The sequence below is a fragment of the Eptesicus fuscus genome, chromosome 18, assembly GCF_027574615.1.
Source record: "Eptesicus fuscus isolate TK198812 chromosome 18, DD_ASM_mEF_20220401, whole genome shotgun sequence".
Classification (NCBI taxonomy): Eukaryota; Metazoa; Chordata; class Mammalia; order Chiroptera; family Vespertilionidae; genus Eptesicus; species Eptesicus fuscus.
In genome coordinates this window covers 53,429,771-53,446,645 of record NC_072490.1, presented here as the reverse complement: position 1 = coordinate 53,446,645, position 16,875 = coordinate 53,429,771, and the positions used below count along the sequence as shown (strand labels likewise).

Here is a 16,875-nt window from a genome sequence, read left to right as displayed (position 1 = left end):
CATTTAACATCAAATTCACAGAAAATATGAAAGATTTTAGAGTTTAACTTTGTGTAGAATCTTGATCCAAAAAAGGGTAACAGAGGGATCAATAAAAAGCCTTTCAAACATTAAACTATATCCCATTGTGGTAAAGTCTGTGCAGAGAGTGTCATGGAAACAGAACGAGGAGCAATATTTAGCTTCCCTGGGATGAATTTAAAAGAGTGCTGGCTGTTCGCCTGCAACGCTCCAGGAGCTGTGGAAGCACCGAGCTCCCTGCTGCCGGCCCGCTGCCCACAGCCATGCCCTTCTCCAACCCACAACGTGCCATGCCCTTCTCCCACCCACAATGCGTCATGCCCTTCTCCAGCAGCCACAATAACCACATGGCCAAGGTGCTGACCCCCAAGCTATACGCCTGCCGATTGGCTTCACGTTGGATGATGTCATCCAGACCAGAGTGGACAACCTGGGCCACCCCTTCATCATGACCGTGAGCTCCATGGTGGGCGATGAGGAGTCCTGCGAAGTGTTCAAGGAGCTCTTAGACCCCATCATCAAGGACCGGCGTAGCGTTTACAAGCTGGGGGATGAGCACAAGACCGACCTCAACCCTGACAACCTGCAGGGCAGTGACGATCTGGACCCCAAGTATGTGCTGAGCTCTCGGGTGTGCACGGGCCACAGCCACAGCATCCACGGCTTCTGCCTCCCCGCACCCAGTCCCCACATACTCCCCCCTTCCCTGCAGCCACAGGGAGCACCGCACCAGTGAGAAGCTCACGGTGGAAGCACTGTCAAGCCTGGATGGCGACCTGGCAGGCAAGTATGACTCGCTCAAGAGCGTGATGGACCAGAGCAGCAGCAGCTCCTTGATGACCACTTCCTCTTCAACAAGCCTGTGACGCCGCTGCTGCTGGCCTCAGGCATGGCCCAAGAGTAGCCCGACGCCCATGGCATCTGTCACAATGTCAATAAGACCTTCCTGGTGTGGATCAACACCTGCGGGTCATCTCCATGCAGAAGGGGGCAACATGAAGGAGGTGTTCACCCAGTTCTGCAATGGCCTCACCCAGATTGAAGCACTCTTCAAGTCTAAGAACTACGAGTTCCTGTGGAACCCTCACCTGGGCTACATCCTCACCTGCCCATCCAACCTGGGCACAGGGCTGCGGGCAGGTGTGCACATCAAGCTGCCCCACTGGGCAAGCACGAGAAGTTCACGGAGGTGCTCAAGCGTCTGCGGCTTCAGAAGTGAGGCACAGGTGGTATGGACACAGCCGCGGTGGGGGTTCTTTGACATCTCCAATGCAGACCACCTGGGCTTCTTGGAGGTGGAGCTGGTGCAGATGGTGGTGGACAGCGTGAAGCTGCTCATTGAGATGGAGCAGGGGCTGGGGCAGGGCCAGGCCATGGATGACCTCATTCCCGCCCAGAAGTGAAGCTGTCCAGCACCTGCCACTGCTACCAGCCCTGCTGCTTCCTAATGTATCGCCTGGGCAGTGCCCACCACGCATCCTAAGCTCACCAACATGGCCGAGCCTTAGCCTCACTATAAAGACTCCAGTTGCCCCAGGTAGAGTTTGCTTTTGTGATGGCTAAGATGTTGCTGATGCTGAAATAAACTAGGGTTTTGGCCTGCCCTGAGCCTGCCCCCCAAAAAATAAAAATAATAATCCTATCTAATAAAGAGGGAATATGCAAATTTACTGTCACTCCATCACAAAGATGGCGGCACCCATAGCCACAAGATGGTGACACCCAGTCCCCTCAGCCCCCCGGAGTCCCCCAGTCCTTTTAGCCCTTGCCGCAGTGAGGGGCAAGCAGGACCCTACAGAGAGCAGACAGCAGGGCCTATGGCGGCGTTAAGCAGGCAGGTCCGCAGAGAGTAGAGAACCATGGGGAGTGGGCCTAAGCCATCAGTAGGGCATCCCCTGAAGGCTCCCAGATTGGAGAGGGTGCAGGTCAGGCTGAGGGACCCACCCCCCACCCGCACCCCCCATGCACCAATTTCGTGCACCGGGACTCTAGTAATAATAACAATAATAAAAGAGTGATATTTTGCAGCATCAACTTTTTCACATATGCTAGGAATTGCACAACTATTTAACCTTATGATGAAATATTTTAGCCCTCACTTTTAAAATGTGAGGGATAAGTGATTTTTCAAAATGCTTTAGGGGCCACAGGAACAACAGTATTTGAAGAGCATTGCAAACAAGGGCACTTACCCTCTGAATGTATTACTCACAGTATTTCTCTGTGGCTTCACCTGTTTTCATTGCACGCCTTTTTCTTGTCTGTCTCCACCTTGCTTTATGAGCACCCACACCCATCAAACCCCACTCCTACCCCAACCCCCAGCGAGGCTGCACCCCCAAGTCAAAGACCAGCCTGTCCATTGGCAGCAAAGGCATCCAGTTCATCTTTATAGATTCTCAAATTAAAGATCAGCCTCCAGGTATTGTATTTATTATACCCATATTCCTAGGACATAGGACTTCTCTCTGAGTCAAGATCTCATATCCAAAGAGGAAAACCTTGCCCTTGTGACAAGTTCCCCTCGTTACGATTCTGATTGGATAAGGGCCATCTTGTGGGGACATGCACACCATGTCAGGCCCACTAGACTGTGGCTAAAGCACAGAGTCAGCAGGAAGAAGAAAGTCAATAGCGATGCCCACATTGCAGGATCCCAGTCAAAATGCAGATTCCCAGGCCTCACCAAAAAGATAACCTAATTGTGTGTGTGGGATAAGACCCAATACCCTAAGCACAACACCACCCAGGTGTCTCTGTTGGGTTTTGTCCTTGGACTATCCCTGGAGGATCCCTGTCTTAGGGTGTGGTCTTTGATCCTAATTTAGGCTTCTCAAATCCATTCTTTTGAATCTCACTAGGTACTCAATATTCCAAAGAGTTAGAATGGATTAGTAAATCAGCCAAGAGAAAGTGAGCTGTTAATGTACAACATTTTTTTGTCATTTATTCCAGCCTGATTATTTACATCAAATGTCCCTGTATGTTATATTTAAAATATTATTTTTAATTGGAAGTACAATCAAGCTCATCACATAGATTATATCAATAATTACATAAGTTTAATTGAACTTTAGAATATTCAAGCTCCATAAGTAGTACATGGATTAGGAAAAACAAATTTCTAGTGAAAGAAATATCTGATAAACATATTTTAATTGATCCTTTTTAATTAAATATAAAAGTATTATGTGATATTGGTGAAAGCCCTGATGAGGGTGTGGAAAAATAGGTACAAATAGGGTTAGGAACATGGATCTATACTTCTACACAGTTAATATAGCCACACCTATAAACAATATCTTAAAATTCTATACTCTTTTAGCCAATAATGCCACCTTAATGAATCTACTTAAAGGAAATTCAGTTACCTAATTTCTTCATTGTAGAATTGTATATTAGTTGTAGAATGATAGTAGCTATGAAGAGAAACAAACTAATAAAAGGAATTGGGGTAAACGCATTGGAACAGTATAGTACAGTTCTTTACAATCTTGTCAAAACACATTTAATGTTAAGAGATAATGTTTAGGATAAAATGCTAAATGGGTCCCAAATGTGTTAAAGAGGAAGAAATAAAAGGAAGAAAGAAAGGGAGGGAGAGAGAGAATCTAAAAAACATACAGAGGAGAAAGAAATAACCATGATGGTTATTTCTTATTTACATTTTCTAGTTTTTAAATTCTTTGCAATGCATGCACTGATTACATAATCCAAAAGAGTATTGCTTTAAAAATCATATTCAATAAGTATTCCAACTTCTGAACTGCTGGCTTTGAGGAAACACAGATTTTACAGTCCACTGGCAGCAGATTTTCACGAACTAGTTCAACCCCTGTTCACCTACTCTGTGGACAGCACCTTGATTTAGAGTTAGGCCTAGACTGATGTCTCTCTCTCTCTCTCTCTCTCTCTCTCTCTCTCTCTCTCTCCCTCTCTCTCTCTCTCTCTCTTTCTCGCTCTCTCTTTCACACACACACACACACACACACACACACACACAATCAGAGAAGGATATTCTAGCATGTCCCTCGAGAGCCTACTTCCTTTCCCTTATCCTGAATAATTTAAATGCAGCTGAAGGAAGCTATTCTTTTCCATGAGCTGATATTAATGGGTGGGGAGAACCATGCCATTTCATTTATCAGTATTATCATGATTAAATGTCTTCTCTTACATTATTAATTCAACAAATAGTTTGAAGTGCCTGTTAGACACTCAGGTAGTCACTCTGATGAAGACAAAGATGTGTTCATTCATTCATCAGATTAGCCAGTCGGTCGTGTTTCCTACGGTATGTACCTGTGAGAGACTTTAAGACGCTGCACACACAGTGGGAAACTAGACAGCTCCCTGCCCTCAAGGAGCTCCTGGCCTACTAGGAGAGAGAGCCAGTTCCACAATAAATAAGAATGATCTCAGTGTGCAGTGTGTGCCATGCAGGACTATCCGAGCTGCCTCTTGGGATTACAGTAAGCAGCCAGACACCTCCTCTCTAAGCCAGACTTGGGGTGTGAGGAGGAGAAGACACCAGCCAGGGAAGAGCTGAGCTCCAGACAGAGAGGGACAGCAACTCCAGCCTGAGACAGGGCAGGGGCGCGGGAATAGGAAGGGGTGCATGGACGACACTCAGCACGCCCTGAAGATGGGGAGGCAGCCTTTTTGCAGGGTAAAGAGTTTGGCTGGATCCAACACAGAGTTTGTGTCCTAATGAGCAGAATAGTCGTAGTTATAATTTTGACATAAATCAGAGGTCAAGAGCTTTTTCTCCAAGGGCAGGAAGTAAATATGTTGGCCTTGCGGGGCCGTTAAGGTCTCTGTTGGGACTGACTACTCAACTCTGCCTTTTTCGAGGGAGAACTGCCCCAAGTGCTACTAGTATGTAAACGAGCGGGCATCTTCACGTACAGAACAGGCATGGGTCTGCTGTAAAGGGAACAGAACTAAAAGCCCTGGGGATTGCTGTACATAGCAGAGGAGAAGATGGCCTCCTGAGATGAGAGCTGAGCTGGAGACAAGGAGACCCAAACCTGAGATAATGGGGGGAGAGGAAATGCAGGAGGAAACAGTGGGGCCAAGGCCAGAGGCAGGGAGGGCCAGAGTGCCGGGAGGCAGTCACTAGGGCGGTCCGGCTGGGGAGTGATGAGGACCTTGGGGTTTTATCCTCATTTGGGGGGCCTTTGAAGTAGCGGGCATTGTGCTAGACAGTGGGGGACAGGGATGCGGGGTGAATAAGGGGGAACCCTGTTTTCCAGTACTTCATGGAGGAGAGGGGTTGACAGATACACACAGGGACACAAACAATGCAGCCTGCGAGCCAGGGGCTCAATAGCTTTAGAAAACACTACATCCCTTGCTATACAAAATCAATATTTTCAATCTCATAACTGATTAATTAAGCTTTGGCTTAAGTAGGGAAACTTTTTGTTGTTACTGTTTCTTCTCAAAACTGAGAAGAGAGTCTTTTTCTATCCCCATCTTTCAGACGAGGATTCTGAGTGTAACTTGCCCAATTCCAGGTGCCTCTCAAATATGGAATTCACCACAAATGTGAAACGCCCATCGGTGCATCTACCATGGGTTGTAGATACAGATCCCTAAGTCGAGTCACACTTGAGTCAATAATGCCCATTTTACAGCACAGGCAGTGGTGCTGCTCTTTAAAATCCTGTTAAAAGATGCTCTTACAGCGCAATTCCTCTATCATCGCAGTGGTTCCGACTGGTCACAGAACAGCAAGCACCTGGGAATGTGCTCGAATGCAGCTCCCCGGCCGCCCCTGACAGACAGCCGGGAACAGCAGAGGCCGCCAGCCTGAGTTTGACCACTCCTCCAGGTGATTCCATGTGCCCTCCACACTGAAAAACTGCCGAATTGATGACAAGGCCATCGGCCTCTCCAGTGAGTCTTCAGTAAGAACCAGAACATATGGGTGCCAAAATACTGGTGTCTGACTGCCATAAGCTCTGCCTAATGCTCTTCTTGTCCTTCATTCATTCACTCATTCATTCATTCATCTAACAAATACGTGCTGAGCCCCTCCCTGGGCCAGGGACTAAGCCAGGCACTGGGGACATGTAGGGAAAAAGACAAATACAGCCTCGTCCCCTTCGGGTTTACAAGCCATTGTGGGTGACAGAACAGCACAGTACAGCCCGTCAAAGCCATGGGAGGTCAACATGGGCTGCTGGAGGCGGGCTGCCCTCGCGTAGCCCTTCGAGTCGGGCAGGACTTCCAGGACTGGCAGCTGCAGGGGGAAGGGCTGGCCGAGGAGCAGGGGGTGGGGTGGGGAGGCGGCTTTGTCTCCCCTTGAGACCGAATAAGGAGGGAAACACTCAACCTGCTGCCCCCAACTTGTTGGCACACTTCTCTCCGACGGCACTGGAAGCACATGGCAGGCCAGCGGGCCTGTGCTCCTTGGTCGGGGAGCAGAGCACTGGGAGAGCAAGCACGCAGGCCTCCGGGCCCACTGCTGGACTCTTGTTGCCATTCACGTGATTTCCTGTGCTTATTCCAGATCGCCGCGGGGGCAGGAGACACTGCGGACGCCATAAGGAGGCCACTGGGGCCGGCAGCTGCTGCCACGGCCCCCTCTTTCTTGATTAAAAAAACTCCAGGCAGAGCTCAGTGGCTGACCTCAGGAGGTCACGGTTTGATTCCCCGTCAGGGCACATGCCCAGTTGCAGGCTCCATCCCCAGAGGGGGATTGAGGGGGGAAGTGCAGGAGGCAGCTGATTGATTTTTCTCTCTCATCGATGTTTCTAACTCTTTATTCCTCTCCCTTCCTCTCTGTAAAAATCAATAAAAATATATTATATATATTAAAAAAAAAAAAAACTCCTGGGGAATTTGAGGGGAAAGCATCTTTGGGGAAAGAATAGTCGCTTCTCAACAGCAATCAGTTTAGAGTCGACAAGCTCCCTGAGAAACAAAGTCCACCTGCTCCCAGCAGACATGCCTGTGTACCTACTGTGTGCTGACACGGAGCCAGGTGCTAGCCAGGCGACAAGTGCAAGTCGGTACCTGACTTCAAGGACATTAGAGGACAGACATTGAACTCACGTCAGCCGCTGAGGGGTTCACCGGGCCACCTGGGGGCCTGGCGCCCACCGGGATGCTCCACTGGAAGGGCAGGTAGCGCCCCTCCTGAAACAAGCTACCGGGGCCTCGAGACTGTCAATTTCATGGGGAAGTTGTTGGAAAATGTTGATACCGTTTCCTGTGTCAAAGCATGACCCAGAAGGACACATGTAGCCTGTGGCACCAACTATTTTTAAAATTAAGGTTACATATTGTGCGGTTTAAATACAGGTCACGTACTATATGATTCCACTGACACTGCACTTTCAAAATGACATTACTAAGATGGGGACAAAATAGTGCTCACAAGGGTGGGAACGGCCAGGAGGTGGACGAGTCTCACTGTAAAGGGAGGCACAGGGACCTTGTGGTGACAAACAGTCCTATGCGTGACCGTGGTGGTTACACGGATCTACACATGTGATATAATTGTGATACAATTGTAGAGCTACACACACACACCATATACACCACACCACCCACATATACACACACTCATATATACCACACTCACATATACAACACATACCATATACACCACATGTACACATAGCACACACACATATATACCACACACACATATATACTACACGCCATATACACCATACACACACATATACCACAGACATACATCACACACACATACACACACCACACTCACCTATACACACCACACTCACATATATACACACCACACACACACATACACCACACACATATACACACACCACACTCACATATACACTATACCACACACACACACATACACCACAAACATATACACAACACACCATGTACACACACCACACACACACTGCAAACATGTACAACACACATATACAACACACACATATACAACACACACATATATACACACCACACACACACATATACCATACACACACACACACACACACACACACACCACCACCACCACCACCACATACAAATGTAAAGTACATGTGAAATCCAAATAAGATCCGTGGGTTCTATCAATACCAAGGTCCTGGTTTTGCTATTGTCTGTGGTTACATAAAATGTTACTATTGGAAGAAACTTAGTGAAGGGGACATGGGGATTCTCTGCATTACTTTTGCAACTTTCCATGAGTCTATAATTATTTCACAATAAATAGGTTTTGTAAAGTCATTTGGAAATTATTATTCTGATTTGATGGACAATTTACACTGCAATATACCACTCATTGAGCAGATTTATTGAACATTAACTTATGTAGAGAATTAAAGGGATCTAGGGTCTGACCTATGACCCCCTCAAAATTCACATGTTGAACCCCCAACCCCCGATGTGAGGGTATTTGGAGGTGGGGCCTTCAGGAGGAAACCAGGTTTAGATGAGGCCAGGGTGGAGCCCTGGTCATGGGATTAGTGCCCTTGTGAGAAGAGACCAGAGAGCTTGCTCCCACTTTCTCCACCGCCTGAGGGCACAGCGAGAAGGCAGCCGTCTGCAAGCCAGGAAGAGGGTCCTCACAAGAGCCCAGCCACGTGGCACCTGAGCTCAGACGTCCAGCCTCCGGAGCTGGGAAAATACATGTGTGGCCTACGTCACCCCGGGTGCTATTTTGTTCTGGCAGCACCCACTGACTAAGACAAGGGAGAGGATTATTCATTCATTCGTCCACTTGTTCGTTCATTCAGAGTCCACAGCAGTGATTGCATGTGTTGGCTCTCTCCCCTGGTCCTGGGGACCCTGAGACAAGGCGGCCCAGCATGGCGGTGGGAGCCAGGAGAGCTTCCCTGGGCAGAGCGGCCTCCAGGGAGACAGTCACTGGCCAGGCGCGACGGACCAGGAAGAGCGCGTTGGCAGGATGGACCAGGCCCTGAGGTGGGCCAGGGCACAGCAGCAGTGTGGATGGAGAGGGCAGCGGGCAGCGGGCACCGGGAGACGGGGAGAGGCTGCAGTGCCGCTGCTGGGTGAGTGACGGGCAGATCTGCACACATCCATTGCTTGCGCCTTCCCTTGCAGAGACGCCTTCTCTGGGTGGTAACTGACAGCCCGCCATGTGCGCCATGCTGAGGACTGCACCTTACCAAGGACGGTGGGCAGTCCTTGGCAGCATCTGAGCGAATGTTAGGTTCTCGTTTTTTACTTTACAAGCACCTCGCTAGCTTTAGGGATTAGAACTCTTGCTGGAAGGGGAAGGCCGGCCTGAAGGGAGTGGGTTTCAGGAGAGCCCCGCCAAGGACTTCAAAACCTGCCGGCATCGGCATCGTTGTGCACAATTCCAGGCCATCACACTAAGCTTTCGGGGTAGCGTGGCTGCACCAGCCACCTCAGTCCTTTGTTACTTCACACCCCGCCCCTCCAGCCCTTCTCCTCACCTCTCCGGGCCTCCCCACCTCCCACACTCACCCCTCCTTAAAAGCCCAGCGAACAAAGGAGGGCCACGGGAGGGCGGGCAGCTCACAGCGGGCAGGGCAGGCCGGATCCTTTGCCCTCGGAAGCTGGCTCAGTGCTCAGACCTGGAACCGGTGACCCACAGTCTGCAGCGCACAGACACCCCCTGCATCCAGGCAGCTCTGGGCACCGAGCCGGAATCTCCCTGCGTGGGACATAGGCATTTTGAGCAGAGATTTCCTACAGGGTCCGCAGACCAGACCTCCTCGCAGTTTGTCCTGGGCGCTCAACCCACCTGCTGCCTCAGAGACTAGCTGCTCTGTTTGCTTCAGAACTTTCCAAAGATCAGCGAGCTTTCCCTAAGACAGTCTCCCGTCTCTTCTTTATCTTCTGACCTCCACCCCGCCCCCGTTATCCTTTGTACTTGACAACCATACGATGTGTTATCTATTGGTGATTTTTTAACTTTCCCCCAAATTGCTCTCTGTAACCATAGCCACAAATTCTTCAGCATTTGTTACAGTGCAATCAATTTCATTGTTAATTCAAGCACTGTTAGGAAGGAAACAATACTCATTTTCTCTCTTTAATTTAATTTTAAAATTAAATCTTTTTTTTTTTTAAGTGTAAAACCAAAGTGGTATCTGTCCCTTTAAGTCAGATCATCCCAAATGTGAACCGGAGTTTGTATTGGCGTGATCTTGAAAAGAGTATTATTCCCCGACCTCGCTGGAGACAAAAACGTCCTGGCTATTCGTTAGAGAAGGCAGTTTTGATGTAAACTGACATTTCTCAGACGCCCTTCTTGGGAATATTCAATTGAAACCCAAAATTTCTGGCAGCTGAAGCCCCAGCCCCACTGCCAGGCCCTGGGCACAGATAAAAGAATGTGGATGAGCAGCAGGCAGATGGGGTTACAACAAGAAGCCTTTTCTCTGCGCCCAGCGAGATGAGCTGGGGAAGGGGCTGGAGAGGAAGGGGGCGCAGCCCTTCGCAGTGAGGGGACCAACAAAAAGGCACTTTCCCGCTTTCACTGAGGGCGCCTGCCCCCTGTGCTCCAGTCCATGTGGAGCACCACTCATGGAGGGGCCTTTCTTCTCAAGCCTTTCATCCGGGTGCTGAAGGCGGGTGGGGGCGGGGGAGGGCCTCCCCAGCCAGCCCAGCAGCTGCCACCCAGCCTTTCACCTCCGCTTCCTATCGCTCCGAAAGCACTTCTGCCTTGGTTTCCCCTTCTCCCATCCCCAAGACGAGGAATTTAAAAGTTTGAAAAGATCATCTCAAAAAGTAGGGACAAGTAAAGAGCTGTTCCCCTTCTCTTTCTTCCTTCTTTTGCTCTTTGGGAGAGGATATGTTTTAAATCGCTCTTGATTTGTTTGCTCTTCTTATGTCATCCAAAGAATCTAAGAATTATACGTATCTATTTTTTAATACGAAAACTCAGAAAGAACGCCATAACTTTCCCTTGCTATTAGGTTTGCAGAATTTCAAATACTGAGATATGGATTTCTTTACATTTGGGCTTGACTAACAAGCCCAGGGCCAGTGATGGCAACATAGAGGAGTGCTCAGACTCCTCCCCTGAAGCCAGTCCTCTAGGTCCAAATCCTAGTTCTGCTGCCTCCTAGCTGTGCGACCTGGGGCAAGTTACTTAACCTCTCTGTACATCAGTTTTCTCCCTCAATAAAGTTAGGATAAGAATCACACATATTTCATAGAATTGTCATGAAAATTAATAGGGTGTGGTGCTTCTAGATACTCAAGTAATATAAGTAAACTTGCCTTTAATATGTAACTATACATTTACTATATCTATATACACTGAGTGGCCAGATTATTATGATCTCTGAATGCATAATAATCTGGCCACTCAGTGTATATCCTACCTAATAATAGACAAATATGCAAATTTACCATACCTCTGACACACCCACAAGCCACGCCCACCATCTAATCAGAGTGAGTATGCAAATTAACCCAACCAAGATGGCTACAGCCACAGAGAGCAAGGTTTCCTAGGTAACAGAGGAAGCCAAGCTTTCCGCCTGCCCTTGCCAGGCCTAAGCCTCCACTCAAGCTACAAAGTTTCAATTATAGAAGGTAAACAAATTCAAACAGAAATGGCAGCAGAATGGAGCTTGAGAGAGCAGGCCAGCGTTGCCCCCGGCAACAGGAGAGGCAAAGCTTTCCGCACACCCTGGCGGGGCTCACCCGCTTAAGGCTACAAAGTTTCAATTATAACCCCAATAGAAATGGCTGCTGGCCACGGAGGGAGCCCCAGGCTTGGCTCCGCTCCAGGCTACAAAGTTTCAATTGTAGAAGGAAAATAAATTCCAGATTCCAGGGCCTCTGCTTGGGTTGCCAGGGAGCGTGGCCGGCCTGCAAACCACCACAGGCCCCTCTCTCAGGCTGCCCCACGCTCTGAGGAAACCCCACCCTGATCAGGGACACCCTTCAGGGCAAACCAGCTGGCTCCCACCCCTGTACCAGGCCTCTATCCTATCTAATAAAAGACTAATATGCAGATTGATCATCACTGCAACACACAATATAGCTGCCCCCATGTGGTCAAAGATCCTGCCCCCATGTGGATACAAGATGGTCAGCAGGAGAGGGCAGTTGGGAGGCACCCAGCCTGCAAGGGAGGCAATTGAGAAGGACCAGGCCTGCAAGGGAGGGCAGTTAGAGGTGATCAACCCTGCAGGAGAGGGAAGTTAGGGGTGACCAGGCTGGCAGAGGAGGGAAGTTGGAGTCAAACAGGCTGGCAGCAGAGTGGTTAGGGGGTGATCAGGCTGGCAGGCAGAAGCTGTTAGGGGCAATCAGGAAGGCAGGCAGGCAAACAGTTGGGAGCCAGCAGTCCTGGATTATGAGAGGGATGTCCCAGATTGGAGAGGGTACAGGCTGGGCTGAGGGACAACCCCCCTCCGTGCACGAATTTCATGCACCGGACCTCTAGTCCTATATAATAAAAGGCTAATATGCAAATTGTCCCCTCAACCAGGAGTTTGACCAGCAGGCAGGCCGGCCAACCGCCCATGTCCCCTCCCCCTGGTCAGGCTGGCCAGACCCCACCCATGCATGAATTCATGCACCGGGCCTCTAATACACACACACACACACACACACACACACACACACACACACTGAGTGGCCATATTATTATGCATTCAGAGATCATAATAATCTGGCCACTCAGTGTATATAAAAGCCTAAGTGACCTTTACGACCAGACGACTGGACAACTGGACGACCGGATGGTAGCTATGACACACACTGACTACCAATGGGCAGACACTCAATGCAGGATCTGCCCCCTGGGGTCAGTGCACTCCCACAGCCAACTTCCCACTACTGGCCAACCTCCCATGGTCCCTCCCCCTAGCCCCAATTGGGACTGTGCAAGAAGGCCCTAATTGGCCGGGAGGGACCCCACCTGTGCATGAATCGTGCACCATGCCTCTATAATCTATGTGTATTGACTGACGTATTTCCTTCTGGGCAAAGCCTGATCACCCCTCATTTTCCTAACAAACAGAAAGCTGGATGGCCTTGCTTTCAAGGACAGTTCACATCTTTATTTAATTGTCTGCCCCACCTTAGACCCTTTGACAAGAATAGGCCCAGACTGCATGGCTCAGGGACCAAATCCCAAGGCAATGGGTTTTGGGAATTGGTCACTTAAATAAATTTGAGTCTCTGGATTATTTTTATTTTTCTTCCAAAGAAATTTCCAGAGTGAAAACAGGACATCTTGGCTGAAAGGAAAGTCCCAAAGTCCTTGCCTACACTTCCGTCATTGCACTGAAGAGTGGTTGGGTGGGAGGTCCCAGCCATCGCGCCCCTTCCCTCAGGATCCCAAAGTCATTCAAGGTTAGGTGGGCCCCCAAGAAGCTCATGGTCCTCCCACTTGTCCTGAGGGAGAATGGATTTTCCAAAGCCCTGCCCCTGAGTTTGCCAATGTCCCACGTGTATGCTTGTTGTTCTGAGTTTTGAAAGCTTGCTGGGTTTGTTTTGAAAACCAGGGAAAAAATAACATTATGCTATTTTAAATGCCTGAAAATATTTCAAGTATGATCCAAGGCAGTAAAAATGCCATATTTCCCAAACCACAAACCCACTCCTTGTTAAAATCCAATTGGCACCTGAGTGTGGGATGGAATCCTGAGGCCCAGTCTTGAGAGTCTTCTTTGGGTGACCATGAAACTTCCTCCGCTACTCAAATCTGTGGATAAAACTGTTGAAAAACCATAGTTCATAAAACTGTTGAAAAACCATACTCCCAATGGACAGTTTCCAGCTGCCATTACAGCTTGATTTGGAGGAACAGAGCTTGGTTAGAGAATGAAAAGGAATGCAAACTATTTCGGATATCTCTTTTTTGAGATGTTAGAGATGGAAAAGCATGGATCAGTGTAAAAGTGGCTCCCACCTTTTCCTACTGCTTCCCTATGATGCCCAGAGCACAAGAACTGTTTCTGGTTCCTTTTAGGGTATACCATGCCAAGCACGGGGTCTGACACTGAGCACTCAACAGACATTTGTTGAATGAATGATCTATTTAAAGAATGAGGCCTTCAAGAGAAACAAAATTGGCATACCTAGCTTGATTTTTACTATATTTAAGTAAGTGGACTGGTTTATGTTAACTGTATAGTTTAAAATTTAAACACAATATTTGTGCTGACATAAATAGTTGGAAAAGGTAAAATGTCATAACATTGGGTGTTTGTTATTAAAGTTGGAGCTTGCTTTAGGATTATGACAACTTGATTTAAAACAAGGAATGAATTGTTCCTTTCTCCGCTTACTCTAAGTTTCAGTGTTTTGCAACATCAAATCTATCTTTGAGATATAAACAGATGGTGACAAAGGGTGGGTGCCTTGTTGAATCATTGCATCTGACCATTGACGGGTCTGGGTGATTGAAGGTAGGGCAGAGAAAGCTGACCCAGACCTAGGAGAGTGGAACTCTGCTAGCAAACCCTCCCAACCTACAGTGTCCCAGAGAAAAACCAGCCACTCCTCTCAAAGTTCCAGTGGTACGAGACTTGAACTTAGCTAGGCAGTTACAGGGAGAGAGGGGTGACTGTTCCGCCCTGACTTTTTAATTAAACACTCAAGAAGATGTGTACAGGAGTTGTGTGACCTTTACCCAAACATGAGAGAATATTTTTCTCTTCCAGCCTCAGCACCCTACCAACACACACACACACACACACACACACACACACACACACACACACACTCATGTGACCTGATCTGTCTAGTATCAGCCTCTGTAACATCATTGAGCAATAAGGTTTGGGTGTGACGAAAGTTGTACTCCACTCCAGAGGTCTTGGGAGACAAAGGTAGACCACACTGTGCTTATGGTCACATTCTACCTCATCTTGGGCCTCTAGTTCACATGCTGTTTCTGTCTGTGTTACTGCCTATTGGCCAATGTCTCTGAGATATGCTGAAAAATTAAGAAAGTTCTATTGAAGGAATAGAATAGAGAGCCCAGAAATAAACCCACACTTATATGGTCAATTAACCTATGATAAAGGAGGCAAGAATATACAATGGAAAAAAGACAGTCTCTTCAATAAATGGTGTTGGGGAAACTGGACAGATAGCATGCAAAAGAAAATGCAACTGGATCACTTTCTTACACCATATACAAGAATAAACTCAAAATGGACTAAAGACTTAAATGTAAAACCTGAAACCATAAAACTTCTTGAAGAAAACTAAGCAGTAAACTTTTTGACATCAGTCTAAGAAATATATTTTTTTATTTTTTTTAAATTCTTTATTGTTTAAAGTATTACATACATCTCCTTTTCCCTCCATTGACCTCTCCCTGGCAACCCCCAAAGAAATATATTTTTATATATCTTTCCAGGCAAAGAAAACAAAAGCAAAAATAAACAAATGGGATGATATCAAACTAAAAACTTTTGCATAGTGAAGGAAATCAACAAAATGAAAAGGCAACCACTGAATGGGAAAAGATATTCGCAAATGATATAGCCGATAAAGGGTTGATATTCAATGATATATCCAATAAAGGGCTGATATATAAAGAACTCATACTACTCAACATCAAAAAATAAACTATTTAATTTAAAAATGGACAGAATATGCATATATGCATAACCCATGGACATAGACAATAGGGTGGTGAAGGCCTGGGGTGGAGGGCAGAGGCAGGATAGAAGAGGTCAATGGAGGAGGAAGGGGACATATGTAATACTTTCAACAATACATACTTAAAAAAAAATGGACAGAAGACCATTATAGACATTTTTCCAAAGAAAACATACAGGTGGCCAAGAGACACATGAAAAGATGATAACATCATTAATCACCAGGGAACACCACAATGAGGTATCACCTCATACCTGTCAGATTAGCTATTATCAAAAAGACAACAAATAACAAGTGTTAGGAAGGATATAGAGAAAAAAGAACCCTTGTGCACTATTGGTGGGAATGCAAACTGATGCAGCCACTATGGAAAGCAGTATGGAGGTTCCTCAAAAAACTAAAAATAGAGCTAGCTTGTGACACAGCAATTCCACTTCTGGGTATCTATCTGAAAAAAAAAAAAAAAAACACACACACAAACAAACAAACAATAATTCAAAAAGATACATGCATCCCTATATACACTGCTGCATTATTCACAATAGCCAAGATATGGAAGCAACTACGTGTTCATCAGTAGATGAGTGGATAAAGAAGATGTTTGTGAGATATATATAATGGAATACTACTCCACCATAAAAAATAAAGTCTTGATCCTTGTGGCAGCATGGATGGACCTAGAGAGTATTGGCTAAATAAAATAAGTCAAAAGAAGGACAAATACCATATGGATTTGCTTAATGTGGAATCTAAGAAACAAAACAAATGAACAAACAAAACAGAAATAGACTCAGATTTAGAAAACAAGTTAATGGTTGCCAGAGGGGAGGGGACGGAAGTGAGAGGATGGATGAAAAAGGTGAAGGGAAATAAGAGATACAAACTTCCAATTATAAAACACATAATAAGTCTCAGGGATGTAATGTATAGCCTAGGATATATAGTTAATAGAATTGTCATGACTCTGTATGGCAACAGATAATTACTAGATTTATTGCATTAATCACTTTGTAAGGTATGTAAATTTTGACTACCTATGTCATACTAGAGTCCCAGTACAAGAATTCGTGCACCAGTGGGGTCCCTTGGCCTGGCCTGTGGAATCAGGCCGAAACTGGCTCCCCGACATCCCCTGAGGGGTCCGATTGCAAGAGGGCACAGGCCAGGCTGAGGGACCCCACGGGTGCACGATTGGGCCAGGGAGAGAGGTGGGAGCTTGGCCAGCGGGGGGTGGGGGACCAAGGGAGTGCTCCAGGGTGTGTCCAGCCCATCTCACTCTGTCCCAAT

At 47.2% G+C, this 16,875-nt stretch overlaps 1 pseudogene; it reads left to right on the top strand.

Annotated features, from left to right (window-relative positions):
* The first annotated feature begins 338 nt into the window (after positions 1 to 338).
* On the top strand, positions 339 to 1,424 carry LOC103290434 (creatine kinase B-type-like; annotated as a pseudogene).
* Positions 1,425 to 16,875: the final 15,451 nt, after the last annotated feature.